At 39.5% G+C, this 17,382-nt stretch overlaps 1 protein-coding gene across 2 annotated transcripts in view; it reads right to left on the reverse strand.

The window, feature by feature from the left end:
- The window catches only part of grin2ca (glutamate receptor, ionotropic, N-methyl D-aspartate 2Ca), a 119,314-nt gene extending 102,205 nt beyond the window's left edge, over positions 1 to 17,109 (reverse strand). The window contains exon 1 of one of the 2 annotated variants that reach the window (XM_062050314.1): positions 16,992 to 17,068. The gene's annotated coding sequence lies outside the window, so the exon portion shown is untranslated. Of the gene's footprint in view, positions 1 to 16,991 lie in introns of both variants that reach the window. The other variant, XM_062050313.1, reaches the window with a different exon arrangement.
- Between the last annotated feature and the right edge of the window lie 273 nt (positions 17,110 to 17,382).

Here is a 17,382-nt window from a genome sequence, read left to right on the forward strand (position 1 = left end):
TTTGCAGATTTTCTGAGCCCTGGTCAGGCAGCAGCTTTTTGCGATCTCCTGGATAGGAGGAAGATGAGTCCTGATGATCTTTTCTGCCGTCCTCACCACTCTCTGGAGAGACTTCCAGTCTGAGGCATTGCAGGCTCCAGTCCAGACAGAGATGCTGTTGGTCAGCAGGCTCTCTATAGTGCCTCTGTAGAATGTGGTGAGAATGGGGGGAGGGAGCTGTGCTCTTTTTCATCCGACGATTTGTACCCCTTTCTGACATTGCATTTAGTTCCCATTAAAACATTCACATCTTGCACAATGAGATGTAAGCAGGGGATCATGTATACATTCCTGCAACTTCCTGTTTGTAAAAAATATATTTTTATTAGTATTTATTTAATATACTAACAGCATTTCATGATTAATATTTATAAATTAAGATTCCTAATAAATGACACTAGAATAAGCACACATTTGATTGGTAAATCATAGTGTAACGACCTGGAATGACACTTTGTGTGGTGTTGGAGTTGTCCGACTTTTTGTGTGGCTGTAAACGCATCACTTGCTAAGTGCCATATGTGCATGTGTTGGCGCAAGTGAGAAAGAGCGAGCGGCTGCTGTTGATATAACAAAGTTGCTTTTGGTCTGGTTTGTACTGCAGAAAATGACCACTTTTGCTAGATATCATTTTTTACTAATGTTTTGGTGATGTGTTTCTGGCCGACAATAAAGAGTTTTGCTCAATAAAGTGATGGATGGAATTCATGTCCTCAAAGCGTCTCGACAGACGTTACAATATTTGAACAATGATGACGAAAACTGTTTTCTCTGTCGTGTCCGTGTGTCGAAAATTGTTATGCGCTTATTTTTTTATTTGATTTTGTGCGTTGCATAGATTTGCCGTGCGCAGAGGACGCTTGAGCAGTGCGCAATTGCACAGGCGCGCACCTTAGAGGGAACGTTGACAGTAGGGAAGGGATTCATATGGCCTCCCGATCCTGGGTGGCTCTCGTGCGAGTCCAAGAGGGGCTGTGCTGAAAATGATGGAAAGCGCCACTCTACATAGCAACTGACGCTGTGGTCAAAGTTGGAATTTCCACAAAACACACATTTAATATATTCAACTCTTTGCTGCCATCTGGAGGCTGATGTGGATAGTGCACGCCTCAAATTTGTCACGTTTCATGTGTCAGATGTACCGTGATGAATGGGGCCATATGAATCTCCTTCCTACTGTAAGCAAAGGAGACGTACTGCAGGAGAGAGAGAGAGGGGGGCGTGGCCGTGTGAGTGACGCGGTCGAGCAGACCGGATTCCTCACAAGAATTAAAATAAATGCCCTGTCATATATCAAAATATATTTGGGTATAAGTTTTGACAATGACAGTAATTTTTATTTTTAAATGAAATAAATAAATAGAAAATTGGGCTCCAGCAAACGAGCTGCAGGTGTTTGAGCAGTGGTTATTACTTATATACTTCACAAATTATTGTTTTTAAAAAAAAAAAAAATACTGGTATCCTGTGTGTATATTTGTATCTGCTGATGTAGTTCTGTTGTAAAAAAAATAAAAAATGAAGGCCAATACCCATATAACCAAAAATGCCGAATATCGGCGCCGATAATAGGCCTGTCCGATCATCAGTTGATCTGTAGTTTAAACTTTGGAACCAACCGCATTGTCATTCTATGGAATACATACTGCAGTTTTGCTTTATTGCGGAAATCCAAAACCTTACTGCATAATCAACACCACACAAAATGAGATGTTGCACCGGAACAGGTGTCTTCAACTTTCATCCCTGTAATAGCTATTATGGCCAATTAAAAGTGATCTATTTGTGTTTTATTTGTATGACTGCCAACATTTAAAGTGTTAGTTTTTAATGTAACTTTTCACATTTTAATCGATACAGTACTAATTCCCGATATCTGGGAATCGATACTGGTACCAATTTTTTTTGTAGTTTGGAATATGTTTATCTGGCAATAGAGGACAAATTGTTTAACAAAAAAGCTATTTAACGCTGAGCTTATAATAATTGTGCTGTCCAGTTTTGTCTAGTTTTTATTTGCAAGTGTTACATGCTGGAGTTAAATGTCCATGCTACTCTTAATCAGGTGGCAAGTAACTGGTGGCTAACGAGCTACATCTTGTAGACCCTTGGTCCAAACGCTGATAAAGAGGATGTTAGCTAAAGGAACATTTTAACTCATGCCGAAACACCATGAAAGGACAGCGACGTACATGCTCTCTCACACCGCTGGTTGTGTCGGGCGGCGTTTGCTTTGTCAGAGATTGAACAGATTGTGTTTTGAAGGCTGTGGATTACAAAAACAAGTGTAATCCATTTTTCCATAACACATTGGTTGGATGTTTACCTGTGGCTTAGAGGCCTCGACGCAACACTCTGACATGAATATTCCCACTTTGACCCTCGCGCTGACCCACCTGCTGGCCCTGATGACTGACAGGTGACTGACGGGTGGCGGAGCGTTCCTCCGTCAGCCATGTTCTGTATATGGAGCAAGGATAAGTGTAAGACCCTGGTTAATCTGATACCGTGGCTGCTCGTGCGGACCCAGACCGCCACGCACCAGCCCCCTCCTCCCCCGTTGCCAGTCCAGCTGTCACCGGCCTTCTTGTGCCGAGGACTCGGTGGCTGTCCACACACATGCAGCTGACCCATGACATGCGCACACACGTACACTGCCTCTAATCCACATATGAGCATACCACTTTGGTCTTAATCTGTCTTGTGGGAGCGTAGTTAGATGCCTCTCCCTTTAAAAAGTCACAATTTGCTCGTTTGCTGACTTGTTCAAACACCAAAATTTGAAAAATGTGAGTGTTATGATCTGCTGCCCGGATCATGTTCTGTTTGGTTTTTGGACTCCCTGAGTTCCTGTTTTGCGTACCACTGGGTTTGTTTTCAGTTACCATGGGTTTTCACCTGTCTCTGATTAGTGTTCGGGACGCTCACCTGTTCTCGAGCGCTAATCAGAGAGCTATTTAGTCCTGCCTTTTCCGGTCAGTCAGTTTGGCTTCCTAGTTTTCTAAACACAACATTTAACGACGGTATTTTGATTCCTTTTGTATGCTAGCTTCCATGCTAGTCTCTTTTTTATATGCTAGCTTCCATGCTAAGCTCTTTTTGTATGCTAGCTCCCACGCTAGCCCCCTTAGCTTTGCTTTCCGGGCTATGAGCACGCTTTTGTTTGTTCCCGCCTGATTTATTGGTAAATAAATAATTTCCTACCTGCACGCTGTGTCCGAAGTCTGTCTGCATCTTGAGAAAACGACCCCCGCATCACTATGCGACCCAGTCGTTACAAGTTGAATGTGTAGTTTAATACATAGTCCCAGTCTGAGGGATTTACACTTAAATTTTAAAGCTGATTTCGACCTAACTTGCCCATAGGCATGAATCTCAGTTGAAAAAATAGCTCCCGTCAATTTTGGGACAAATCAGTTTGACGCTGCCCGGCTGCCAAGATTGTGTTCTTAAATACGCACTCATATCTTAAGAAAAGTATAAATCAAGTTCTCAACGGAGTATGATTAAGTTTGAAGGACTTATTGGGTCATTTGTGTCTTTTGACCCAAGAAGAATGTTTTCCTTTTAGTTTACCTTTCAATAATAACAAATGCTTTCTGTTAAAGGGGTCATAGTATGATTTTTTTTGTACATTTAAAACACTTCCTTGTGGTCTACATTACATGTAATGGTGGTTCTTTGGTCAAAATGATTATAGGAGTATAACGATTGATTGATGTATCGATAGATCAATTTATTTTCCTAAATTTCAAGTATATCATTCTGCGCCATCAGGAAGATATGTATCGATCCAAGATCATTTTAAAAGGAAATCAATCGATTTTATCATTATTAAAAAAACGGAAACCATTGAATTTAAGAACGGCTGACTTTATATGAAGTTTAACACTTTAAAAAAACAAGGACATTACATTTGTTTATTTCGCCCGTTTGTGTTGTCATCATAAGAAAAATTGCGATACATACATGAGAAAGGTCCGATAATATCGGCCTGCCGATATTATCGGCCGATAAATGCTTTAAAGTGTAATATATCGGAAATTATCGGTATCGTTTTTTTTAATTATCAGTATCGTTTTTTAAATTTATTTATTTATTCATTTATTTTTATTTTTTATTAAATCAACATAAAAAACACAAGATACACTTACAATTAGTGCACCAACCCAAAAAAACCTCCCTACCCCATTTGCACTCATTCACACAAAAGGGTTGTTTCTTTCTGTTATTAATATTCTGGTTCCTACATTATATATCAATATATATCAATGCAGTCTGCAAGGGATACAGTCCGTAAGCACACATGATTGTGCGTGCTGCTGGTCCACTAATAGTACTAACCTTTAACAGTAAATTTTACTCATTTTCATTAATTACTAGTTTCTAGGTAACTGTTTTTATATTGTTTTACTTTCTTTTTTATTCAAGAAAATGTTTTTAATTTATTTATCTTATTTTATTTTTATTTTTATTTTTTAAAAAGCACCTTATCTTCACCATACCTAGATGCCTAAATTAGGCATAATTATGTGTTAATTCCACGACTGTATATATCGGTATCGATTGATAACGGTATCGGTTGATATCGGTATCGGTAATTAAAGAGTTGGACAATATCGGAATATCGGATATCGGCAAAAAGCCATTATCGGACATCCCTAGTCACAACACATGCAAACGCCACATTAATTACAACACAAAAATAAAATTACAACTTTCAGCTACAGCACAATTGCAAAAGCCACAACAATTGCAAACGACACAACACAATAATTTAAAGTAGCAACACAACTTTAGGCCACTGAGGACGCGACCAACAAAACGAAAGCGACAGCGCAGCAAGTTATGGCGATGCACCGACTTCTGGAACATAACAACATGAAGTGTGACACACAACAAGCAACTGGCAGCCAAGGAGAAGTCATTTCATGAGAAATAAATAACTCGAAGAGATGGATGAAGGAAATTAGGCAGCAAGGGGCCAGCGCCATCAACAGGGATGAAAGGGGCATACAAACAGCTGGGACACTGTTCGTCATCGGCGAACATCTGGAACAGATACTGTATGGCCGAGTAAATCTACTGTTGAAATGTTGGTTACTGTACTTTTCGCAGAAAAAAGTTTCCTCTGTTATTCAACCTAAAGTGTTGGTTACACTTTTTTTTTTTTTCAAGTAAAATGTGAAGGAATTGGCCATTAATTGTTTTTTATTTGCTTGTTTGCATCCATAAATCATTTAGACACAATTCGCTTACAAGAAATAACAGGAATATAGGAAACTTCACCTGCAGTGTCCAATATCCACGGTTTATTTCACAGTCACATTGCTTAAATTGGTTTTGCTAAAAAGGTACTGAATCGATTTCAACTCACTGAATCGTTTCGGAACCACTCGTCCGAAAAATCGGGCTTGTTCCTGAATCGTATCGGCAACCAAAAATATCGAATCGAATCGCTGTTAAAACAAGTCGTTATATGTGTAATAGATTATGTTTTAGAGACCATATTCAAAGCACTCTCTGACCGTCTCTTCAGGATGCGCTGTTTTGTCTTTGTTGTCTTGTTTACGTGCCTCCACTTTGACAACGCCTTCTCCTCATCAGCCATGTTGTAGTTTTTAGCGCTTCCATATGGAGTCCACTGACGGATATAAGTTAAAACTATACACTACTCTGTTTTAGAAATGGCAACAGTGGAGTATGCACGTGCACGTACGAGCCAGTCTGCCCCACTACTAGAGGATAGAGAAGAAGCTGCCTAATGACTACAGCATCGGAGTACAATGGCGATGTACCATAAATGGAGATATTCACTGACGCCACAATTGGGAAAAACGTCACAAATTTCAAACGGCGCGTTTGGAGGAAGAAGGAAGGAAGGCTGGATTGTTTTATAAAATTCTTCCACCATGCCTCCATGCTTTGATTTTACATTTTTAGGACTTATGCAGAACCCAAATACACAAAAACAGGTACCAGTAGGTAAGAAAAGTTGCTTTTGCACTGATGGTCACTGAGGTGTTGGCCACTGTGTCAAGCCAGGGTGTGACACATACAATGTTTACACATGTAGCTCTCAGTAACGCACCTCATGTGGACCGGCCGGTTCCACACATACACAAACGCTGCGGTCGGCGTCCAGAACAATGACAAGGATGGAGATGACTGCACACACACACACACCCCTACCTCTCCTTAGCCTGCGGCGTGTCAGTTTTCCTTCTCAACGGGTACGGGGTGTTCGAGGCGGTGCGAGCGGGGTTGCGCTATGAATTTAAATAGGCCAGAACCTCTACCGTGCCCGTGAGCATAGCCATAAACTTGGAGGGTGGGGGGGAAGCCCATCCTGACAGCCTTGTCTTGCCCGAGTTGAAGATCTCAGCAGCCGTGCACGACCACCGTGGTGACATGACCGTGTAATCGTACACAGTCAACGTCTCTAAATTGCGTGAATACAGTTCACGTGTTGATATTTGTGACTTACACACCTCCCTGACCTTGAAGAAATTGCTTTAATATTTGGCAAACCTCCTCCATCACCAGTGCAGTAAATGTTTTACTGTCCTGCTTGGTGGTGTTGGTTATCAGAGTGTCCAATTGAAATAGTGGATGTAGGTGCGCCCACGTGTTTGTCTTTTTGTCGTCTCTGTGTTCCCTCCCTCTTCCTATGTTTTCTGCAGGGTGGCTTGAGGCTTGTTACCTGATGACAAATTTAGCTGGATGATATATTGCCCTACAAATAATTGCCAATAAATTAAATTATTGTCAACATTATTTTGAGACCAAATTAACCACTGATGTAGTGATGACACATAATGCAAGTATACCCTTTCAAATGCAATAAACCTGTATTTCTCCTATATTTCAACGTAGTAATTGGAATGACAACTTGTAAATATCCTAGTTAAATGAAACAAACTAATAATAAAAAATTAAATATACTCCTGTTAAAGGTGCCATATGTAGTAATGGTCAAAATTATGTAGTCCCCTCCTACTCGCCATGACTGAGGTTGCCAGATATGCAGCCGAATCAGAATGCTACTCCAAGGAACTTGAAATGGCAATCAGCGAGTCCTACACTGTAGGTTTCTCTTGTTTATGCTTCATGTAAGATGGTTTACTAAGTAATTATGCCACATTTAACTGATGTCGATTAGCCAAATGTATTTGTAAAGTTACGCAGCAATATTTTCGTCGGTAGTCGGGACAGATTGTTGGCATTACCCTGCTAAAATGTCTAATTTGACCGCACGGTATTGTATATTGTATATCGCATAAGCTTACTTTGATGGCAAGCCAAGGCCAACAGTAACATTACCGCCCCATTTTGTTCAGCATAACTCCATCGGCTCCATTGTAAGTGGACTTTTGATCGCATTTATTTACTATTTCGAGTGCATAAAAAAAGAAAAACATACAGGTATGTGTTCTTGTCTTACATAAGGATTGTGAATGATAAGCAATTTTGAATTAAAAAAGTGCAGTTCCCCTTTAGAGACAGCATAAGTCTGTCATAATGTTAGTGTTTTTCATACCTACCAATGTTCTCTGACTAATTTTATTTGATTAATCCTTTTCTATCATTCCACACAACAGAATATTAAAAGTATGTATAATGTTGCATCCAACCATTCTCTTCCATGTACGCACATCACCATCTTTTAGTGGAGAGTGCAATTCTATTAGCCAACCCACGTTATTCAAAAACCACGTTATGCATAAATCATATAGCCTACTACCATGTCAATACACAAAGTAGAAAATCATGACATGTAATGCATTCGAGTCATACCAAAGACTATAAAAATGGGACCCATAACCTCCCTGCTTGGCACTCAGCAACAAAGGGTTGGAGTTGGGGGTTAAATCACCAAAATGATTCCCGGGCGCGGCGCCGCTGCTGCCCACTGCTCCCCACTGCTCCCCAAGGGGATGGGACAAATGCAGAGGACAAATTTCACCACATCTAGTGTGTGTGTGACAATCATTGGTACTTTAAACTTTAATCTTGAATCTTTAATCTTAAATTATATTGTGCCAAGCAAATACCATCCCATATGTGGCTGTTGCACATACGGTACCAGAAATCGCAATTAGCCGTGCTAATTTTGGAACACATTTCCTCAGAAACTATCCATATCCACATAGGTTTTAGTTGTCGAAAATATATTTTTCCCTGTCAGTTGGATGACACATCGACATACAGGCTAACAGGCATATATTTCCCCCGTTAACCAACACAATAAGCATTTGTTGCACAAACATACTAGCTTTGTTAGACAAGATCATAGACTCTTGGACAACATAGTTTACATACGAAATGTCCATTTCCATTTATTACAAATAATAAGAAAGCATAAATGCCTGACTTACCTATCAAGGAGGAAATTAGCAAGTTTGGCGTCAGATGAAAAAATTGTCTCCGCCTTCAATCGTCTCCTTCAGTCAAAGGCATCCCCGATACAAATTCTCGTTTTGTTCCTGGCTTTGTCATGAATAAGTTGAGAATCGTAACGACGCCTTTTAGATTTACTAAGGTCTGACATGTTTAGTAACTTTACCAGTGGCAGCAGCTCGACGAAGATGGGGGTGCGTATCTGGCAACCTGGATGTGACACACTCACAGACTTTTTAATTGGTCAAACGGTGGAGGGCGGGGCATCGAAATTAAAATAATTATATTTTGGGGCTCTAAATCTAATTTTGAAATGAGCATATCCCAGTTATTAAGGTATTCGAAAAGAACATTATTTATTAATGCCTTTTGACATTAATGAATTGGCATCAAATTATTACATATGGCACCTTTAACAAAATTTTGCACATGAATACAAATCACAACCAAAAGCAATAAAATAGCTTCTGTCCAAAGCAGTAAATTAAATGTCTAAATAAAGTTATTATGACCAAATGTATCACCATTAACATGATCTCAAAAAGCATTTTTATCCAAGTTGCATTTTTCTTGTCAGAAGAAACATTCAATATTGTTCTGGCTTCATAAGAGCCATATTTTTGTCATTTGTGTGTTTCTCAATATTTTAGAATGTTTTTTTTATCAGTACAAACTAGGTCATCACTTTGTTTCACTTCTGGTTTATGTGACATCACGCGAGTTAAAACTGCCTGTTGAACAAACCTCACGTCTGTTTCAACTTGACACTGTGGAGTTTTTATAGCTCACTTTGCACTAAAAGAGCATAGCCTTTATGTTCAATGTGAATACTGTATCTTAGTTGTTTAGTCAGTAATGTGATTATACAAGTTTAAATTGGGGTATAATGTTTATTAATGGGGAAAGACGTTAATGTTTCATTTTCATGTTAGCATTTAAGCAAGCGAGCAAGCTAACGCTAGTTGGTCCATATCAACGTGTGGTTATCAGTAGAGATGTCCAATAATATCGGACTGCTGATATTATCGGCCGATAAATGCTTTAAAATGTAACATCGAAAATTATCGGTATCGGTTTTAAAATTATCGGTATCGGTTTAAAAAAGTAAAATGTATTACTTTTTAAAACACAGCTGTGTACACGGACGTAGGGAAAAGTACAGAGCGCCAATAAACCTTAAAGGCTCTGCCTTTGCGTGCCGGTCCAATCACATAATATCTATGGCTTTCACACACACAAGTGAATGCAACGCATACTTGGTCAACAGCCATACAGGTCACACTGAGGGTGACCGTATAAACAACTTTAACACTGTTACAAATATGCGCCACACTGTGAACCCACACCAAACAAGAATGACAAACACATTTCCGGAGAACATCCGCACCGTAACACAACATAAACACAACAGAATAGATACCCAGAACCCCTTGCAGCACTAACTCTTCCGGGACGCTACAATATACACCCCCCGCTAACCCCTACCCCTAAATCCCGCACCCCCCAACCCCGGCCACCTCAACCTCCTCATGCTCTCTCAGGAAGAGCATGTCCCAAATTCCAAGCTGCGGCATGTTAAAAAAAATAATGCACTTTGTGACTTCAATAATAAATATGGCAGTGCCATGTTGGCATTTTTTTTACATAACTTGAGTTGATTTATTTTGTAAAACCTTGTTACATTGTTTAATACATCCAGCGGGGCATCACAACAAAATTAGGCATAATAATGTGTTAATTCCACAACTGTATATATCGGTATCGGTTGATATCGGAATCGGTAATTAAGAGTTGGACAATATCGGAATATCGGATATCAGCAAAAAATCCATTATCGGACATCTCTAGTTATCAGTCATGGTTTTTTGATCATTTTAGTGTAATACGGTAATACTAACCCTTGAGGGTTTTTCAGCGTTTATAATTATTAGCGTTTATGTGCATGTAGTACAAACAGCAGCAGCAGCTACTGAAACCGATGCAAAGAATGACTGCTCTTGCATCCCGTAACAAGGCATACATATCGCGATTATCGAGGCTGGCAAACTTATTGAGTTCATTTTCATTTATCGTTTGAATAATAGACTTGTCAAATATTGGCCCAGGTCGAGTTAGGAGGGCATTTAAAAGCAGATTTAATATGGTCTGATGGGAGGTGGCTGGCAGTCACTCAGTACATCAAATCAACAATCCTACATGTTGAGCTGTGTTGATGTGATGTCAGTCACCCATATGTGAGGTCAACTGGTTGGCCAGTTAAACTGTCTTTAGGGAGCATTAATGATTATAAACCAACGGACGATTGTCCATCATGTAATTGGTGCGCTGTCTTTTAATGTGTGTGTTTGTGTTGTGTGCATATCATTGTGTGATGGACCTCTTCTCCCATGTCACATGCACACTGCTACTGTACATCTAATTACTCAAACAGGGACATGGTTGAAGTAACATAATGAAGAGCCATTTTTCAGCTGTCAGACTGGGGTGGCAGTGTTTACACGCCCCTTCATTGTGAGGTGAAAGAAGTCATATTTTATCCAGTTTCATTACTGCTGTGTCCTTTTAAGAGTTAGTGTTTTTGGAGAGGTGGGTCAGACACACCTCATAATGATGGGCAGGTTTCTCCTCGCTCTGGTTGTTCTGCTTTTACTTTTACTTTCACTCCATTTTGATGGAGGTAACTAAGAACCACAGAATAATCTGGATTTTGGTAGGTCGATGAAATCAGTATCAGGAATGAATGTGCGAAGTGGAAAAATTGGAAAAAGATGCTAGCTAAAATTATTTTCTTAGTTTCTTAAAGATTTCTAAGCTTTAACCTCCTACCCTTTTAAATGGGCCTGTATGGAATTATGTGATAAAACAACATGGATTTACTGTAAGTGCCAGGATATTTAAGAACAAATGTATTAAATTAACAAGTTTATTTATAGAGCACAATTTGTACACTAGGCAATTTAAAGTGCTGTACTGAAAATTACAAGAACGCAAAAAGATAAAATAATCATAAAAGTAATCATAATTAGATTAAAAACATAAAATCAAATCATGTTATAAACTATTATAATTCAAATTAAAATCAAAGAGTGCAGATAAAATACTTTCAGTTGTCATATGCACAATTAAATAAAATGTTTTCAGCCTGAATTTGAACATTGCCAATGTTGAAGCCTGTCTCACGTATTTAGGAATACTATTCCAGTTTTTAGGAGCATACAACTGAAACACTGCCTCACCATGTTTGGTCTTGACTCTGGGCACTAGCAGGAGACCACTCCCTAGGGTTCTCAGAGCCCGAGATGGTTTATATGTCTCTTAACATGTCAGATATGTACTTTGGCACAAGACCATGGCAAGACTTGTACACAAGGAGAGCTGTTGTAAAGTCTATTATTTGAGCTACAGGAAGTCAGTGCAGTGACCCAAGCACTGACTAGATGAATTTGGTCGTATTTTTTGGTTCTAATCAGGATTCAAGCAGCAGTATTTTGGATGTACTGCAGCTGCTTTACATCTCTTTTAGAGAGCCCAGTAAGAACGGCATTACAGTAGTCTAACCTAGTGGTCCCCAACCTTTTTTGCACCACGGACCGCTTTATTGTAGGCATTATTTTCAGCGACCGGCTTTCCACTTGTGCCAGATAAATACAGCAAAAATAAGTGCATGAAAAATACAACTCACTATAACATTGACTTAGTGGGAGCCCTGGGCTTGTTTCTTTGCAATGAGATGCAGATGGAAATCAGCCTTTGGCTAAAATCTGGCACATTTATATTTTAAATGTTCATTAATGTGCATTGTATCATGTCACAAAGTTATAACAAATGGCAACTTCCTATGAGGAGCTGTATTATACATCTATAAACAAGCTAATTGGTGTGTCAAGTGGGACAGGCCAAAGTTAAATCAGAGAAAAAGCAGTTGTTTATAAATTATTTAATGTTTCACTGCGGCCCGGTAGCAAATGCGTCACGGACCGGTACCGGTCCCGGGACCGGTGGTTGAGGACCACTGGTCTAACCTGCTGGAGACGAAAGCATGGACTAGTATCCAAGGCTGATTTACACATTATTTATCTGATTTATCTGCTGTGTTTCAGGTGGTAAAAAGATGCTGATGTTATTGACTTATTGTGTCTGTTCAAGTTCAAGTCTGAGTCCATTTGTACCCCGAGATTTCTAACCTGATCATTATGTTTCAGGTAGAGGGTCTCAAGGTGACTAAAATAGTTTCACTGTGAGCCAAAGAAAATTATTTCAGTTGTGTCTGAGTTAAGTGGAGAACATTATTTTGCATCCACACACTGAACTGTTTGTTGCAGCTACAAAGTGAATCAACAGGCCGACGTTCACCTGCCGTCAGGGAAACGTTAACCTGAGTGTCATCTGCCTAGTGGGGTTAGGACACATTAAAGATGCGTATTAGTTGGCTTAGTGGTAGTATGTTCAAGTTGAACAAAAGGGGTCCCAAAGTCGAGACCTGAGGAACCCCACATCCCACACACCCAGCCCATCTAATCCAAAAAACATAATATTCTAACAGACCCGATACACCTGAAACGTTTGCTAAGGACATGGTCCTGGAGTCCTTTTCCTCTTCAGAACCACTGGCTCATGTGTCACATGTGTTTACCTAAGGACTGCAATATCCATGTTGTCTTGATGTCAAGCTGACGTCCTTGTCTAGTTTGCAAATTTGGTCTTGATACATCTAATTTCTATCAAATGGCAAAAAACTATTAAGCACCTCCCACCTGTTTGATTACTAAGTAAATGCATATCACAAACAATACTTCCAGTAACGCCAAATATATTTATGCCAATCCATATGTACCGTATTTTTGGACCAAAGAGCGCACCCGTGTATAAGCCACACCCACTAAATAAAAAAACAAAAACTTTCCTCACGATATGTTAGGTACACCGGATTATAAACCGCAGATTATATGCTTTAGTAGAAGCATTTCAGTCCCATTTTATAACTAATTTGTATACCCTGGCCTTTAAATATACCTTTTTTTAGCCGAGGATGTCATTGTGGTTTGTGCAGCCCTTTGAGGTATTTGTTATTAAGGGCTGTATAAATAAACTTTGATTGATTGGTTGATTTGATATATACGTTGCAAAAAGAGTTATTTACACAGAACCTCCATATATCCATATATCGCCATACCTTAATTTTTTTCCAAACGGTGTCTTTAATCCAGCAGTAAATCGGCGGACCAAACAAAACAGAAGTCATCGTCATGGACCCACGAACTGTGGAAGCAAGCTCTCCAATCAGCTAAACAGACTCAATATCTCCACCGTGACATCTTGGGGAATTAATGAGGAATTTGTGAAACTGGAACCATACAAAAAGAATGCCAAGTTAATAATACGAACAAAGATACTCGTAAATGTGTTAGTATATTAGCTAATGCTAATGTTACATTACAATAGCACGTACAAATATGCATGAAAACACTCCTACGGTTAGAAGACGGAACGGCACTTTTACTTCAGATCAAAAGCTCTAAAAATCAGAATCAGAATCAGAAGTACTTTAGAAGGGCATTGCAACACCTTCAGTGAGCAAACTCATCCAAAAGATGGCACCATAGCACAAACAATAACACACCTTTTCATCGTCTTTGCTTGTTTTCTTTTTAAAAACTCTTTGCATTATGGCCGTCAGCAAAAAACAATTGGTAAATTAGCCGCACCGTTTTGTAAGCCGCAAGATTCAAAGCATGGGAAAAAAGTAGCGCCTTATAGTCCGAAATGTAGGTTATTTGTTGCAGGACACACTGTCGCATCATCTTTGCCACATGCTGTCATATTTGGTGCATTTGCACAATTCCTGCTTTCTTTGTGTGTATTTCTACCAGTTTAATGAACCTGTTTGCTGGAATTTAAGTGTTCAGTAGTGATGGATCAAACGAAACAAAAGCATGGATGCATTACGAAACAAAAGGAGTTATACTGTTTCCATCGATACTCAGACGTGTGTCACTTTAAGAAAAAGAAAAACATGTGACGGATACAATTGCTGTGTCCTTTCACTGTGAAGTACCAAACTGTGTTTATCAGGAAGCGCTTCTTTCAGTTGATGAGTAACAACTCGTAAATTCGGACGAGTGTCATGCCGCGTGCTATGGCCACCATTGATCTCTTCTAAATGAAACTGACAAAAAGGAAAAGTTCCTTAATGTGGGATCATTTTGATCTAATCGCATCCAATAAGACACATTACTTTCTTTTTGTTTACTCTTTGGCTCTTTGACCAGAATTGCACATTTTATATTTCTTTCTACACAGCTATTCGTTTACTTGCAGGTCAAATGTTGACTTTTTTAACCCAGGAGATGGCGCCATTAAGAAACACAAATATAATATCATTGCAGTGTCAAAACAGCCAGTGAAGTGAAGTGAAGTGAATTATATTTATATAGCGCTTTTCTCTAGTGACTCAAAGCGCTTTACATAGTGAAAACCCAATATCTAAGTTACATTTAAACCAGTGTGGGTGGCACTGGGAGCAGGTGGGTAAAGTGTCTTGCCCAAGGACACAACGGCAGTGACTAGGATGGCGGAAGCGGGGATCGAACCTGCAACCCTCAGGTTGATGGCACGGCCACTCTACCAACCGAGCTATACCGCCCACAATGTGAGTGTGCAACACATTCACCCACCCACCATTTTTATAGAATACTACAACGCTGCAGCAACGTGAATATCAATGTTTTTTTTGCTTAGGGAAGATAGCGGAAACCACATGTAACATCCTGTTGAGAGCCATTCACAATTATATAGCAAAATAAAATACAACAATGATAAAAACAATTTGTACCCATTTTTGTTTACATTAAAAAAATATATTGATAAATAAATGACATGAATACAATATTTATTCCCGGCAGTTCTAACATAGACACAGTACTGTACTTGAGCAACATTAAAGATAGAAGCTATTGCAAAACTAAGATAACCACCCTTCCCAAATTCTTAGATTTTTTTTGCCATTTTTGGTGTAACACTGTGGGACACTGTTGTTTTGTCAGTCACATGTCCAAACACTCCCATGTAACGTCTCACCTCTCATCCTTTGGTCCATTAATTCAAAACCTTATTAATAGTTTTTGCTTTTCCTTTAGCACACATGTGTCAAACTCAAGGCCCGGGGGCCAGATGTGGCCCGCCACTTAATTTTATTTGGCCCTCGAAAGCATGGAAATAATATGTATCAATACAGTACTGTAACTTTTCTGAACTAAATGTATTCTTTCTTTCTATTTTGGGAGAAAAAAAAAAAGTACTCCATGTAATCACAAATTATGTTAACTTAAATATTGTCCAATTATGCAAAAATATATTATCAAACCATTTTTATCAAACCATTTTTTAAATAGAAATAAATACTATACAATAATAATGATTTCAAAGCAAGTTATCCATCAAATTGTGCAATGTAAAAGTAGCAATAGATTTCATGGTACAATTGTGAAATTTACTGTGGTTTTTACAGCATTTATCTCTAAATGAAAAAAAAAAGTACTTTTTTTTACTGTAATAAACTGTGGTGCCGTTTTGGCATCTACAGTAATACACCAAACAATCTACAGTTGTTGATTTGCGGTAAAAACAAACAAACGAACTGGCAGATCATGTGCCAAAATTTTACTGTAAAATTGCAGTTTTTTTTATTTACTTTAAAAAAACAAATGCAAATTTTACAGTAAAATTCTGGCAAATGAGCTACATTTTTTAACCATAAAAACAGCAGTACTGTTTTTCCATTTACAGTTATATACACACAATTTTGAGGTGAAATTATTGCAACTTACCATATTTCCTTTACATTTTAGTTAAAAAAAAATGTTATTAGACAAAAATTGTGTAATAATAGTATTCACTGTTAGAAGCGGCCCTCTGGGGCCAAACATAACTGTGATGTGGCCCTCAGTGAAAACGACTTTGACACCTCTGCTTTAGCATATCTTCTTCTTTTTTTTTATCAACATTTGTGTCAGTTCTAAAGACACATTTCATTGATACTGTAGTTGACTTAGTTTGCTAACTACGAACCAACCAATGTTTACTGAGCCCTCAGTTTTAATGTTTCATGATCCGTTTGGTGATTGAGTCGGAATCCTGCCAATGAACCTGTGGCTCCAATTTGACCCTCCTAACCAATTCAGAAGGAGCTACAAGTGCTTGAGGAAAGCGTTTGCATCCTGACAAAGTATCTCTTGGCAGCGGGTGTGCGGCCATCAATGAGCCACTCAGACTGTTTACAATGACTCATCGATCTCCACCAAACCCCTGGAAGCAGAGCGACGAGTTAAAGCAACAGTTTGTGCACACCTTCCACCAAGACCGAGCAGGCTGTCTGATCGCCTGGAGGAGCCCCTGCGTTCTGATAAGTCCTCTATGAGCGCGGACAGACGACTCGAGGAACTCTGATTGCAACAGTAAAGAGAAGCAGAGAGCATTTCCCACGTGCTGGCACTTTTGGAAGCGCATGTTTTTACAGTTGTTGTACTTTGAGGTGAGATGAAGGTGAAGATTACCTGTGATGGCGATCCACATCCAGCCTGGACCCGTCCCCTCGCATCCCGTGTCCACTGCTTAAGCGCTCCCCTTTTCGTCTTTCTCCTCCTCTATCTTCCTTCTCTCGCCCCTGGCCCCCTTTTCGCCTTCCCCCCCTCTTCCTCCCCGTCCGCACTTGTTTGAGTCTATTTCAGTAGCAGCAACAGAGGAGCCCGCTGCGATGGCGGCATGGTTTCCAGCACTTTGGCAGAAGGTCACATTATCACTGGCTGGTGAAGAGGTGGAGGAGGGGTTGTCGGCGTGATGCGGCGTGATAGAGCGATATCAGACGGAGCAAATTAACACATGGTGATTGTTCACACTCACTTTTGGCTAAATGTTCTGGTCGGGAAGGTGAGACTGTGACCTCAG

The sequence above is a fragment of the Entelurus aequoreus genome, linkage group LG06 (assembly GCF_033978785.1).
Source record: "Entelurus aequoreus isolate RoL-2023_Sb linkage group LG06, RoL_Eaeq_v1.1, whole genome shotgun sequence".
In the NCBI taxonomy this organism is placed as follows: domain Eukaryota; kingdom Metazoa; phylum Chordata; class Actinopteri; order Syngnathiformes; family Syngnathidae; genus Entelurus; species Entelurus aequoreus.